Source organism: Corapipo altera, unplaced genomic scaffold (assembly GCF_003945725.1).
Source record: "Corapipo altera isolate COAL_440 unplaced genomic scaffold, ASM394572v1 78, whole genome shotgun sequence".
NCBI lineage: Eukaryota > Metazoa > Chordata > Aves > Passeriformes > Pipridae > Corapipo > Corapipo altera.
Window position 1 is genome coordinate 4,381,197 of NW_020884904.1, and position 14,402 is coordinate 4,395,598.

The 14,402-nt window shown below is 41.1% G+C and overlaps 1 protein-coding gene across 1 annotated transcript in view; it reads right to left on the bottom strand.

The window, feature by feature from the left end:
• The window catches only part of RRAS2 (RAS related 2), a 44,246-nt gene that overhangs the window by 29,022 nt on the left and 822 nt on the right, over positions 1-14,402 (bottom strand). The gene's annotated exons all lie outside the window — the stretch shown is intronic.

Sequence of the window (14,402 nt, forward strand, 5' to 3'; positions counted from 1 at the left end):
TTAGAAGATACATGCCGACTTCTCTATATATTATTCTTTTACAGACACCAGTTAAGGAGAAAAGGATCATTATCTGGAAAACAGAGGTGCACATCAGATGAATATAGGTCATGAAAAGCACTGGTAAACATATTGTCTAAACCACATACAAGGATGATCAAAGTGAAGAAAGACAAGGACTGATGAAAAAGAACTCGATCATGCTAGTTTTATTTCTCCACTTCAGACAAGTTGGTTCCACTCCCTGTTGCTATTTCTCTCTGCTTTTATGATTACTAACTTGTAACAAATCTCTAATGAAGTAAGTAACATTCTTCAGGACAAATCCTGTGAACAGCCACAAAAGCAACTCAGTAATTTGTTCATTACTAAGATGTTTTACCTTTAAAAACCCAGAGTTTGAATTCCACAAACAGTATAGAAAGTACTAGATTTCTATACAGGCTAGTACCAACTTACAAGGAAGATCCTTTTTGTTTATCATAACATGTCAAATTAAACTTACACGTCACAATCAGCTGCACTATGCTGCTAGTTTACAGTCCTACAACTTCACAGGTCCCATTAAGACTTTCCAGGAGAGAAGTCATTACTCCTGAAATGTAACCTTGCTGCTCTTACTTGCTTTCTCGTCCCCTCCAAAGCAATCCAGCCATTCCCCCCCTTCATTTCTGGAGGCCATAATCCTTCAGGGGCTGATTCTACAGTGCAGAAGGCACAGCACCAGAAGAACTACCTATCCCATGCAAACAGCAAGAAGAAAAAAGGCAACCCAGGAGTTTCTATAGCATGAAATACAGCAATTATAAAATCCACAAACAAAAACATTAAAAGCAAACAAATTTCCAAGTTGTTTTCTCTCCAAGCAAGTTCACATTGACAGGAACTGAGCAGCTAACAAATAAATTACCTGACCCCAATTCAGAATACGTACAGAGGGAACTCAAACCAAACTAGCCAAATTCACTGCATGCCAAGTCCTCCACTACTGTTACTAACTCTGTAACTCTACTCTGATAACCTGTTACTAACAGGTTAGCAGCACTTGAAAAAGTGGCTTTACCATACATCTAGTAGGGAATACAGTTTAAAACATCTTGCCCTGAAGGAAAGAACATAATCCATCACCTAAACACACTCATTTTCATTATGAAATTAATCTACAGAGAAACATCGAAATTCAAAGTGCAGTGTGCAATATTCTTCCCTGACAGGTCTGACAAGCATATGTAATAACATATCATCTCAAATAAATAGGGAACATCATTATTTGATTGATTTCTTGAGCAAAGGGTTCCTGGAAATTTTTCATTTAAATCTATAAAGAGGTAGCAGTACAGCAAATGCCATCTTAAGATGTGTGAGTGGTGTGCAAAGACCTTCAATTTGTTTACTTTCAGAAGGCAGCTTTAGAATGCACAGGGTTTGATCAGAAGGGTTTTTTTGTTGGGTTGGTTTTTTTTCTCTCTTTTTTAAAAAAACCCTACTGCTATTTCCGCTCCCATATTCTACCAAGTAGAGATCTTGCGGTTAAGGCATTCAGTGAAGAGAAAACAGAGCGTGGAATGCACAGGCAGCCAGCCTTCTGCACCAAAACCACAGGAAAGTACATTAGTTTCTCTCATTTTTATAGATTAGAAACAGGTTCTTCAACTTCATCATACTTAGAATAATGGACTATTCAGAGTTCCAGTAATCATAGGTGAAGTCTCCGGGCAGGCAGTACATCAGTTTGACAAGCAGAAAACCTTCAGAATACCTTATGTTCTTGTTGGTGAACTCGTATGTAGCCAAGTGTGAACGCACCTCTAACACAGGATTAGCACCACACAGCTCTGCCAGCTTTTAACATGCAGCAAAGCTGGTGTTATTTACACGGACCGGGTGGATGCTACCAATTAAAGGCAAGTAGTTTCTCTCTTAAGCTTTCTTCCAGCATTAGAAAGTATTTTAATCTAAATCATAAGTCTTCTAAGTCTCATTTCCTGGGCATGTGTTAAACTCAACCTTTCATAATGACCAAAACTCAAAACTGCTTAGAGGGACCACATGTGTTACAAACTTGCAGAACAGAATCAAGACCCAGTAAGGCACTACTGGTTTTTTGTTTGAAGTTTTTTCATTGCTTTTGGTTTGTTTTTTTTTTTTTTTTAAGAAAGCAAGCAGAGTTACAGCAAAGCCCTCCTCAAATATGTTTTGGCATTGACAGCCTACATGCTTCGGGTTTAGGAAATGACCATCAGATCCCGAAGACTCAAAAGTAAATCTGGGGATATCTTCCCATGACTCGCTACGATAGCCCACTGCCAGGAGAGCAGGCAGCCATTCATTTGCAACAGCACACACTCAGAAACACTAGTGTGGAAGCTGACAGTCAGTGTTCCAACTCAGAGATTTTTATTCTGCAACAACAGTACTACCATACATATAGGGTTTTGCTTAGGAGAATCAAGCAGTATGAGCCCCTTTCCCCATATACATCATTGAGGAGAGACCAGAGGCATCATAACCCATTCAAGGAAAAAGCTATAGAAAGATGATAAATACCTGGGTGGAGAGTGTTAGGCAATCACAGTAGCATCTCATAGTAACTCCTAGCACAGAGGAAAAGCTGAGATACTTTTAAATTTCTCAAGCTACTCATTTGCCATGGGATTACTCATGTACAAAACAGCTACCTAGAGTACATGCACTGCAGGGAATTTTTTAAGTTTTAACATAAGCTGTTCAGCTGTTAGAAAACCCAGTCTCAATTATCTAGTCTGAAGCAAGTGGCTGCAGTTTAAATTATTCATCTTCTGAAATCACCCTGAACAAATTCTTCCAGATCACCACCTTCCCTCACGCAGACAGGCAGCCAGTGTCTTTTTCAGGAGATCAGCTCATGAGATGCAGGGCTTTTGTTTATTTTCTCTCAGAATATTTGTAAATTGAAGAAAGACATAGAAGATGACGGATTTTTTTTTTTTTTAAGAGCTAAAATTGCACCTTGAAATTCTAAAACTCTTAAACCTTGAGCAAAATCCCCAACTCAGTTGGATTTTAAAACCCCTGGTCACAATTCCAGTAAATAGGCACTCAGATCAGCACAGATCAGATTATTTTCAAATTGTGCTCTAAATGAACAATTTTATTATCAGTTTCCTTTTTTGGGAGAAGACCTTTGGTGTCTGAGTTGAAATATTCAAGTCCTCCCACAAAACAAGTCAAAGCAGCTAAGGAGGAGGGGAAGCCACTATTAAAAATGTGTGGAATGTAACCTACTTGGCAGAAGGCAGATAATATTGGGACAAGGAAGTCAACTACTTCAGATCTGAGGCTTTTTTCTCCATATAGTCCCACCAACACAGATACTGGGTAATTTTATATTTACAAATATTAGTGAATTTTAATCAACTTTTGTAGAATATACACGACTAAAAATAGTTTAACAGACAAAAATTATTTATCAAATCCTTCAATTACCTGATACACACTATATCCATTCTAATGAGTGCAAAAACTTCTAGACAACAAACGGAAAAAGTGTCTTCAGATACCTCAAAAGCTGAGCTTTCAAGTATCTTTTTTAAAATCAAAGAAGTTGAGATATATGCATTGATATATTTGGGTGTACTGCTCCAGTAAGACAAAAACAAAGCAGGAACTGTACGAGCCAAAACAATTTCTCTAGTTAGTAGATTTAGGTCACAGATACAGGAATTCAGAAACGTTGAAAACCTGAAGCATCCTTGATAAAACTACAGCACTCAATTTAAAATGCCTCTTTGCACTAAGTAATGCTCTCAGAACAAATATGTGGGGATCAAAGAGCGGATCCACTGACAGGCAGTGACCTCACTTCCAGCCTCAGTGGTCTCAGAGATGCACAGGCACCCGCAGCAGCTGGGCCAGCCAGAAGACCACAACAGCTTGAAGACTCAGAGCTGCCCTAACATTTCCAGCTGAATCTGAAAGAAATGAAACCTCTGGCTCCTTTAGTTGATCTGACACAGTCTAAACTCTGCAGGACTTCAGCTGAACACCCTCTTATCAGATAACAGGACTCACTTATCAGGATTACACACTGGAGGCATTTCGCAACTCTTCTTGCACCCCATGCAATAAGAGCAGCCACTCTTGAGTCTCAGTCTCCATCTTGAGCAGAGCTGGAAGAGGCTAACTTCCCCCCTGTTGCACAAGGCTTCACCCAGTTGTACACACATCATCTTCAGTGGTTAATCTGCTGCCTGTCCCATCCCTCCCCCACTAGCTCTGCCTGCAGAAAGGTCTCACCATAACTGCTAATGTTGGTCCACATCAGCTACAGAGAATTTTACCTGGATGTTTGTACAGCAACCTTTCTACAGCATCACCCCCGAGGCTGAAGCAATAGGACAGAGCAAGTTACAAATCACACAACTTCTAGAAACAGAAGCATCTCAAATTACTTTACTGTTGAAGACCTGTTTTTATCTAACATTTAATCCTAAAATCATGCTCAAGCAGTTACATTGAGCTGCCCAATTCCCTTTTGGTAGTTTCTTGATGATTCTGGAGTGCCCCTAGTTGATTAAATCTCCCATAATCCAGGCATGGTATTGCAGCTTAAACGTTTAGTTACTGTAGCAATCAAACAAGAAAAGAGCTTTAAGGTTTAGTACTTCTTCAGTTGGTAGCATCACTTGGACAACATAAAATTTTGCCCTAACTGCTAGAGAAGTAACCAATTCATAAGAGCTAGAAGCACAAGCCTCCAAACCAAAGCTAAGTAGCCAACAGCACTGTTGGTTGATGACAACATGCTAAAAGTCAACATCAAAAGTAGCAAGGCAGGATATTCAAAGTGGGTTGGTCCACTGGATGCCACAGGCAGAACACTTCATTTCTAGAAACAAAAAGAAATTCCACCACACACCCCCCTCTTAGGCTTACAGAGACAGAAATAAGATTATCTCCACAGTTTAAGACTTTTCATTCAAATACTCACAGATGGTAAGACAAAGATCATTGGTTTAACTTGGTTGATGTGCTAAGAAAGGTCTTGGTCTCACAGGTTTACTTTCAAACTTGAGGGTCTGGAAAACGTTTATCATGGATACAACCATCAAATAAAGTCTTCAGAATTCACTGCAACACTGAAGGAGTGCTGCTGAGCACACGAGGATATTGCCTCCATAAGACCCCAAGCAGGATCTCAAGTTGGTAATGAATTTCCAGTAGGGTGAGAACCTGCTCCATGGGGAGGGCGAAACATCAGTTAAAGGAAAGCCAAAGTATAGGAAATCAAAGTGATACAGCACCTACATGTGCATCTTGGAAATCTCACTCAGGTCATGTAGACAAAGATTCAGGTACTATTGTTTTGGGTCTGAGGGGAGGCAGGAGAATAGGATGCAAAGGCAAGGATACTATGCTTCTGGAGGACTTCAAAGACAGACTGCTAGGAAAAAAATCCCGAGCAGTAACTGAAATTGCAAAATACACTCGTAATTGCATTCTTAGTAATACTGGGTCATGAAAAGCCAGAATCCATTTAAATACATCACCATTACTTTATTTGGTTTTGCTAAGGAAGGCCTCTTAGCATGAGCTAGTAGAGGAAAACACTGTATGCTTTTTTAGCAGAGTTGGTATCACATACACAAGTATATTATCAACTACTACTTTTTACACGTGATTATAAAACACCTTCATAAAAGGAGAGAAACACAGAAATATTATTATGAACACACAATTTAGAAACTCCCTACCTAAGGCAGCACATATTACTGTAATTCCACTTATTTTTCTTACATAGAACAAGTCTAATAACAGAATAAATTTAGCAGATCACTTTTCTGCCCAAAGATGCCAGATTTTTCACACAGATTTATCAGCGGCATCCTACCATTTCATGGTCTACTTACCACAAATGAAGTAAAATATTCAGATTTGCTTGCAGGTTTATGGATTAATGTTTTCTTAAATGAGGAATGCTGAAGATGCTCTGTAATATGAGCTGGGCATGTTAGTTTTGTCAGAAAAACTCAACACAGTAACTGCAGTGATTTTAAAATTTCTTTTCCTAGCAAAATGTAACTGGTGACTCAACATATTATAATATCACTACAGGTACAGAATGCTCTGAACAGGACTGGAAAAATAATTTGCTTTTAAGTTGTGTAGAAGCTCAAGTTTACTTTCTGGCTTAGAAGACTTGAGGGAAGTGATACAGTTGATAGTTATTAATGTTCGTACCTACAGTTAATCTGCTGAGAAATAATGCTTCTCATAGGGCCTCTGAATAAAGATATTTGCAGAGTACTTTCGCTTATGAATGTTACACTAATTTTTTTCCTTCAACTGCAGCATTTTTATGTGTCAGTGCTAACATCTGGTTAATTATTAAGGCACGCTGGTGCTAGCAGCTAGTACTTTACGCTATCTTTAATAGTGCCCTTCTGCATACATTCCTGCTGCCTGAACTCACTCCTATCTGGATTCACCAAAAACTACACTTCGCTTTCTGGTCACAGCTGAGAAGTTGGTGCAGGTCTGGTTAAAAGAGCCCGACTGCCAGATGAAGTTGTTTGCAAAGCTGCACATTGAACCAGACAGGGTAACTGATCCCGGGTAAAAACATTCCCTGGTTATTTTTAACTCCAATTGCTTGTGGAGTTTCAGAGAACTAGAGGGAGTAAATAGCTATAGTGGCAAACTGCTGTGGCAGCACGGGGACCTTTTCAACATTTTTCCTTACTGGTAGTACTAGCTTATCAAATTAAACCTTCAATTACAACAAAGCCCTGTTTCTTCAGGCTTGCAGAGTAAAAATATTTCCCTGGCTTTGTGCCTCCCCACTGTCAGTACCTTCTAAAAAGCAAACGATCAACTTGCCCTCACTTTCAAGGCCCTTCAGTTCCTCCACCTGCACCACCACACCACTCCTACTGCTTCAGCACAGCCCTCGTGGTCACAAATGCAGCTCTCACTTGCCAATTGCAGTTCTGGGGAGCTCCACACAAGCCTATTCCAGAGTTTCTCCTTTTCAGTCCTTTGTGGGATTTTGTGTGAGCACATTTGTACGTTACAAAAATTCACAAAATGAACTCCATCATCCAACAGGATATCCAAGTTTACGGCACTTCCCCACCTAACTAGAGAAGTGCACACAGTCCTCCTCAGCAACCCTCACCCAGTCAGGTCTGAGGCTCTGTGTATGCTTAAGGACAACTTAAGTGCAAGTTCTCCAGCTTTTCCCATTCCAGCAGCAGATTAGAACCCCTGACCTCGCTGTAATGACAGCCCTTGCACACAATGCTTGATTAGTCGCAAGATCAACCACTTCAAACGTGAATACGTGACCTTCTTTAACTTAACCAAGAAGGGCCCATGCACTGCAATCCAGCCAGACCTCTTAAAAACAACCTAATAAAAGCAAGCAATCCATAAAAAAGTAATTTCAACTTCATGGAAGTTCCACCTAGAAGCACCACTGCACATCGGGCACTTTACAGGCTGGGATGTGACCAGCTTAAATATACCTATGGTGTGTCATTGGAGGAGAAAAAGTAAGAAAAGCAAACAGATTAGGTAAACATCCCTTGTCTGCTATCTACTTCAAGTAATTAAGTTATAAAGAGAGGAGAGAAATATTTTCTTTTGTATTACCTGTTCCCATGAAGTGCCCTACAGGCTATCCCAAACCTAAGCTGCAACCACACTTAAGCCGTGAGACAGAACATAAACAGTAGCAACGAACAGAAGATAAAAAGATACAAGAAAAAAAAAGTTGTTCACAGTCACAGATCATACCTTAGTAATGAAGGATACAGTTCAAGACAAACAGAAAGGGCCTCACTCACTGCTCAGATAGAAATAATTCATCTGGGATCTAACTCTAGAAATCTGTAGTTAGCAGGATACCATTGCTGTCCCACAAAATTTCAAAACCAAACTCCACCAACTTGATAAGGCAAGCCACTTACAGGCAAACATTGCCTAATGGCATCATTTGCAATTAAACTTTTAAATCTAGTTCCCATTCACTCTTACTCCTTACAGTAAGACTTTGTCTTGGATGTTCAAAGTTGCATCCAGAAATCTTTGGACATGTTATATGCAGAGCAACAAGGAAAAGTTGTAAAAAAGAATAAAAAAAGAAAAGGATCAATTATAGGTGTGATTTCAGTTTTAATGATGGTTTTACACATTTCTTGAACTCGAACTCATTCACAGTAAGTGATGCATTTATCTGGTTGTTAGATTTTCCTTTAACAGTGCCTTATGAACATAACTGAAGACAAGAATACCAAACCCGTGGAGTTAAAGCCACCTGAACTGTCTGAACCAACAGAGAAGTTCTCTGCTCGTGTCACGCCAGTCTAGACCTGAAGAGTGACTCATTTGGGAAGGTCTGCAGAAAACCCAGCTTCCTACCAGCTAGCCAGAAGACTGCCATGCTACACTTCATGAAGCTGGTATCTATCTTCGGATTTATCAAGGAGCTCAGTCACAACATTTTCAGTGCTGGGAATGCTTTCGGTAAGTGCGAACAGGTTGCACAAGGTATACAAATACGAGTCATTCGGGTCCTTCAAAACTCTCCGGAATATAAGGGCTCTACTTATGAGAGCCACCCTCTACCACCACTACCGAACACTGGAATTCAGAGCTCCAGCCAAAACCAGAAGCAGGAGCCTCTCCCTCTAGTACGGGAAGGAGGAACAGGGCTACAGGCCAGCGGCTGCCTATTCATCCCTCAGAGTGCAAAGGGCATGCCGGCCAGTAATCTGGGAAGCTGTGCCAGTACTCCTTGTGCAAGTGGCAGTAGAAGACAACCTGATAACCAAAAGGTACGTCAATATTTACTTGCTATATAAGCAACCGCTGCCAGGAGTGAACACACAGAAAGGTGCTTTTTGACTGCGATGCACGTTAGGTTATCCCAAAGGAATTTCAGCTTTGGGAAAGAACTGTAAATTGCTCAAAACCAGAATGATGAGTATCTCAAAACTGCCACACTGCTACAAGTTTATGCCAACTTTTGAACCCAGCTCAGTTCTACCCGGTATGTGCCTTAGTACATGGTATCCCTGTTGGGTAGCTTAGGATATATTATTATGCCACTGCTGGCTATACTGGAACACTCATAGGTAACTTAAGGTTTCCTTCCTGCCTGCAAGGCAAGCCTGAAGTCATCTACCACATTCCCAGGCTGTGGATCTACAACTCATCAGAGCGAGTCCAACCTTTTACTTGGTAGCAGTGTTCCAGGAAGCAAGAAGCCGAGCGGTTCAAGTTTCACAAGAAGGGCAACAAGCAGCCCTTATTATTCCAGGTGACTGCATCACAAGTGCTTTGTTTTGATTAGGATTTTTATTTCCCACCTTTAACCCCAACAGATGTCAACAATCAGTTGCTCGCTCTCCTGGACTATATTTTGTCACCTTGAGTTACACTGCACTACTTAACGGTAAGAAGGCCCCACGCTTTATCACAATGTAAGCATACCAGTCCCAGCATAGCCCTGCGTGAATCTGCAGCCTGGAATTCATGGCATCTGATTCCTTTGATTTCCTTACGCGTTTACTCGAAGAGCAATTTTTGGACGGTCAGCGAGGGTTAGTCAGAACACCCAGAAACTCTGGAGGGATTTGCACATCCCGAGTCCAGCATACGGAAGTGGTACACTAAGACACCAGGGTCTGTCAAACATCCAGCACGCTGGCTCCAGCACCAGCTGCATGTTCAGTTGTTGCTTTTCAATCTACTTTACTACTCTATTTTAGAGCTTGAAATTCATATTTAGAGCATAAAATTCAGAACAAGCTATTTTGTTGCCCAACAGCTATTTCAGAGATAAAAGACCCTTTGAGATAACCCACCTTTAGCTTTATTTCTAGCTAAGGAGAACTAACAGTCTTGTGGAAGTAACAGCTTGGAAAAGTAAAGGAAAAAGAGGAAAAAAAGCCTGAACAACTGCTTGCCATCCATCTGCAAGTCATATGCTTGCTTTCAGACAAGTGTCTGATACTAACATTCAAGAGTCAAAAATCTACATCCAACTCATTTTACTCACTAGTTAGTGGAACAGTAAGCTCAGCTCCAACAGTTACCAAGAGCTTGTTACCAACAGTTTAAGAGCAGTAGGAAAAATACTTTCTTTTACAAATTTGGCAGTATGATTTGAGCTTGTAAATACAGCATGAAATCAGTAAACAAACAAAAAAACCCCAAACACTGAACCTCTACATGCGTTTTGTATCACATTAACTGTTTTAGCAGTTTCAAACATGTTCATGCCTTACCACAGGTAACATCAGGCTGACTGACAAACTAAGCTGAACTCAGTCACACTTAATTATGTCCAGTCAATACCATCTCAAGGATCTAGGGACATTTATTAACTAATACATTCATGTGGGTCACTAGAGTCTGCTCAGTGTGCAAAACCATACATGTCAATGTCATAAAACAAAAGCTGTACTTTTATGAAGAGGAAAAAACCGTAGGACAAATAATTTTATCAATTCTGATCAGAAACATCCACTATTTTGCAGAGCAGATTTGAAAGAATAAAACATTGGAGACTTTCTTGCTGTATACTGCTAAAACTAGCTATACGTTGTTCAGATTTGAAAAAAAAAAAAAGCATGAAGTAAATGGCAACTGCAGGATAAAAAAAAATTCAGAGGGTGATTAGGTAGTTGCTAGGCTGTATTCCCTTTGAGCAAGGAAACCTGAATATTACAAAGGGCTGAGTTACAGGGGAATGTGGGGTATTTTGTGACAGACCTCTGCATGACAGCTGGAGAAAAGCTATTGTGGCAACAGCTGTGTGCTCTGCACAGCTCATACTCCCAAATACCTCAGCCTATTAAGAGGCCAGTTAACTGGCTGCAATGCATTTTAAAAGTTTTCCCCTCTTGGGATGTGAGCATGATGGATTATTTGTGTATGTTTTCAATAAGAGAAGGAATGCTTGGTTCTACCACTTAGAGTTTTACAAAATGCTGTGGTGAATGCTGAGCTATCATTCACTGCTGCTTTCCTAGAGTTTATGGCTTCGACATCCCATCAACTCTCCTCCCCAATTAAAACATCTTCACTTCCTGTCTTAACAGGGCACAGACTCAACAGCAGTAAGTTCATCTATCATATCCTGATTTAAAGGAAATGATCTGATATTTCCAGGATGAAATCCTGGCCCACCAACAGCAATATTGAGCTGTATTTATCTCCCTAGAGGAAGAATTTTGAGGAACACACTATAGTCATCTAACCACCGAAAGCTTTGATCTGCTAATTTGTACTCTAAAGTTCCTCCAAATTGCTAGATGAACATCTGAGAAGTGAACCCAGGACCACAAGCAGCTGTACACAAGTGACCAGTTACACCTCGTGCACCGCTCCTCCTGCACTACTAATTAGCACAGTGATGCTGGACCCAGTAAGTGAAAGAGCTTTCATTGTATGAGATGGGTTTGCTCACTCAGCTTCCTTATAAAAACGTTGTTGTTTCAGCTCAGACTGGGCACAACAATCATGGGGAACTGATACTCTCACACAGGAGCGCTTCACATGCTGATCCCTGCCATAACCTCAGCCATTACTACTCCTGTAGCAATGAATGCTCTCTGCTTCCCACCAACACCTAAACAAGGCAGGAAAGGATGAGCTGTGCAGGATCCCAGAAAGCTGGCAAAAGAAAGCAGATTCATTAGCTCTTCTTACATCCTCCATTCCTCATGTTTTCATTTGTTTTATCTGAAATCAAGGAAGACTTTTCCCGTTTTCAAATATGAATCCCCCATTGTCTTTCAAAGATACAACGTAAATCACAGCACATGCTTCCCCATGATATCCTGTCACCACAATAGTCTTACTTACCAGAAAATAATCAGTAGCACTGAAGTAAAAGCAAGAACAACTGTACTTGAGTACTGATTTACTGAAAATTAAATAAAGAATTATAGGAGAGCAAAGTCAAGCGTAGAAATATTTGCAATTATCAGTAAGGAGAAAACACTTTCCTTTTTAAGCTTCAAAGCTGAGTTGCTGACAGTCATATTTTAAACACAAGGAACAAAAAAGCAAAAGAGAATTCAAATCTTTCACTGACATCACGATCTGTCATGTGGCAAGAGCTAGTACTGATCCATGTTTTAGTGAAGGCCACACTACACGTTTGTCACTTAATCCTAAGAAATTCCAAAAATGAAGCACGTGACTTGCTCGTAATCAATTTTAAAACAACTTGGAGCAGTTTCTGTGCAGCCTTAAAAGACAAACAATGTATCTGGCACTACACTTCCCATACAGAAACTACCTAAGTGCTTGCACGGGCTTTGCACACACTTGATAACATCACAGCTTTAAGAGCTCAGGAAGACACTGAGGGATATAAATAATACAGCAAGCCTCATCTCTCATTGTCCGTAACCACATGGCAAGCGTGGAAACAACACAAAACTCTTCTCTGAGGTACCCGAGGTACTGTTCAGGAGGTACCGCTCAGGAGGTACTGCTCAGCTATTCCTCTTTGGGTCTGGTATTTTTTAAGGCTGAATTTTCTGCTAAACTTCACTGTGCGGTGGCAAGATTTTATCTCAAGATAAAGCTGCGGAGAGGGCAGGAGATGAAGATAAATTAATGCAAACTGACAATAAGTTGTTTTGAAATCTCAGCCTCAACGTGTCAGCTTAACACTACAGTGCTGTTCCCTCAACACTATTTCAAAGTGAACTATTTCTTTTCCTGCTGTTATTTGAAGAGATCCTTATACCTGACAAAGCAGACACAGGTTCCTCTTTTGCATATATTTGCTGGAAGACAAGTGTCAGTCACAGCACTTGACCCAAAACTTTTATTTACATTTTATATAAGCTCAAACTTTTAGTTTAAAGAATTAATTTCTACCAGTGCTCAATTATTGAAGCTATTCAGTACCCAGCAGAACCTTACTGCTCTTAATATAAATGGATATGCCCAGGCCTCAAGTGTGAAGTTCACTTTTTTTTTCTCCTTCTGTCTTTAATAGAAATTACAGCATTTTTGTTGTGAAGTTAAAGTTATCCAAAAGCCTTTCATGCTGCCAAGGAATCCAGAAATCCATTCAGCAACATTTCCTGAGACAGCAGCATCTCAGAACTGAAGTCACCTCCAGCTGCACACATTACTGTTACAGCCAGCTTAGATGTTCACAGCAAGATACAGGCAACACCAGCTAAAGCAGCAGGATCATGTTTGAGTGAACGGCACCCTAAACCAGGTTCAGACAACCACGGTACTTAATTATCTCCATACGCAAGCAATGAGGAATTCGATCCACACACTGAGAGGACTGCAGTTATTCCAGCCTCATCACCTTCAAACAGACCAACAACTCAGTATTCTACCAGTATCTGACTAGCCATCTATGCATCTGAGAAAAGACACTGTACAACACATTTCAATCTCAAATACATCATTCAAACGAACTTCCAAAGAGCTAATTCTCCCACAGAGTGTATGTTCTGATCCTGGATTTTATAAACATTCAGTTATCCAGTACTTACCCAAAATTTCAAAGCGCTGTTTCTTGTGTAGTTAGTTAGTCTATTCTGCAGAGTTGAAATTCTAATCAGAGTACTACAACTAATGAATACACGGACATATGTGTTAGTGACAAAAATCTGAAAGAAATAGTCTATTTGCTACCGGATCACCTGTTTTAACAAAATATTAGCTGAGAACACCATTGCCCCAAGCATTAAAAGACAACTTTGCCCTGCTGTCAAGTAGCCTATCTTAGGGGTTGGTAGAGCAGTATGGCCTCTCCTTAGTGGAATAAAAGAAAACAAACAAAAAGCCATGCTCTCCAGATTCGCTGATCTGCCAGTCAGCTACACCAACAAGCAGAACGCAAGTGGTTGTCTCCTCCTCCCACCATAAACAGGCAGAGGTAGAAACGCGAAGCAACAGGGCAGAGGATGAAAATAAATAAAGGGGCTACGGCTGAATTAGTGGTGAAACAGTAAAAAGGGCTCTTCCTCGTGAGACTGAGACGCACGCAGCACCTATTCTGTCATGTTTTTTACTGAAAGCGAATAAAAGAAAAAGTTCAATTGCCTAGAAGTTGAAGGATCAACAGCAGCTCAGAGAGGCGGTGGAGGGTGGCTGCTCACAGCTAGCACAGCGTGCCCATTGCAAACCCTCCTCCTCTCTCGCGGGGAGCCGCAGGAGTTTCCTGGCCCCTCGCCGGGTCGGCACAAGATGCTCAGCCCGGGGCAGCTATTTCGGAGCCGGACGCCGAGTGTCACCGCTCCCCGGCCGCCGACCGCGCCTGCCGCTTCCCGGGCGGAGCGCGGGGCCAGACCCCGCCCGCGACACCGGAGCCGCCGGTCCCAGCGCCGCGGCGGCCCCGGCGCTCAGCGCGCCCGGCCCGGCGAACCCCACCC